The sequence below is a fragment of the Amphiura filiformis genome, chromosome 15 (genome assembly GCF_039555335.1).
Source record: "Amphiura filiformis chromosome 15, Afil_fr2py, whole genome shotgun sequence".
Taxonomy (NCBI): Eukaryota; Metazoa; Echinodermata; class Ophiuroidea; order Amphilepidida; family Amphiuridae; genus Amphiura; species Amphiura filiformis.
Window position 1 is genome coordinate 27,150,040 of NC_092642.1, and position 1,253 is coordinate 27,151,292.

The following is a 1,253-nucleotide window of genomic DNA, read 5'->3' on the forward strand; positions in this document are numbered from 1 at the left end:
CAATGTCTTATCATCATTTTTCAACTACAATATCTTAATTATCATGATATCCCGACATGATATTCATGTTTCATAGCTACACCAATCAACTTGTCTGCTCTTTGGTACTGTTACAACCGGGTATCAAGCTATCTTCTGACGCCATCCTGTAACAACAGGTCATCTTATCATGGCATGATCAAACATCTATCTGAGGTATTTTATTGACCTATCCACCCTAACCAACTTTGCAAATTTTCACATATCATGAAAATTTAAGGAGTTTATCATTATTAATATTAATTTTGTGAACTCTCTTTGAAATTACTTGCACAAGTTATTGTTGGTTTTGTTTATACCGTCACCATGACGGTCAGGTCAAACCCTTGACATCTCCTCTAACACAATGATGTTTTCAAGTACCATGGTTAATTCCATCAATACTGGCAACACTGGCGCAGAAACTTGGCTATCGTGCATGTGTTACACACATGACATTATGATACCGGGTATGGTTTTGAACACATCTTATCTAGTGGCATCTGTGAGTCGCATTAAATATTAATTTATCAAAATTAATACAGCCTTTACCGTTTATTTAAACGGATAGGCCTACTTTATCATTGCAAACTCACTATCACTATGATGAGAACGGCACGTGCTAATAATGTTTTATCTGTTCACTCCATACTTTCTCCTCCCCTGCAGCTGATGAGTTCCCACTTATCTGAGGAACGAAACCGGTCCTGCTGTTTTATCTTTTAGATTAGGGTTCATGGAATGTGTTACAATATAGGCCTAGCTATCACGCGGGTTTATATCATCTAATATCCGTAACATACCATGAATTGGTCTGAACTTATAACAACCTTAAACATGTATCGCAAAGCATGTATTGCAAGTGTATAGCATCATCATTGCTATACTGAGCTATGAAACGAATATATCAGGCATACCTATGCAACCTACTTTGTAGTTGAATAATGTACATGCGTCCCCATGTCGTTTTGGGCCGTCCCTTTATTCATTCAGACTCAGTTTTTACTATCATAGCTATTATCTTACCTCACTTTTCAGATCATGTCGTAGGCATACAGGAAAAATAAGAGTGACATAAAACAAAAAAACAAAGGCAACGTAAAAAGGAAGTGCGTACAGAAGAAATGTCAATATCAGTTACTTCCTTTTGGCGTGAGAGGACGTCGAATTGACTCATCTTTAAAAGCCTGTCTGATTTGTATTGTCGGTCATAACATTTGCCAACAGTGGGAACT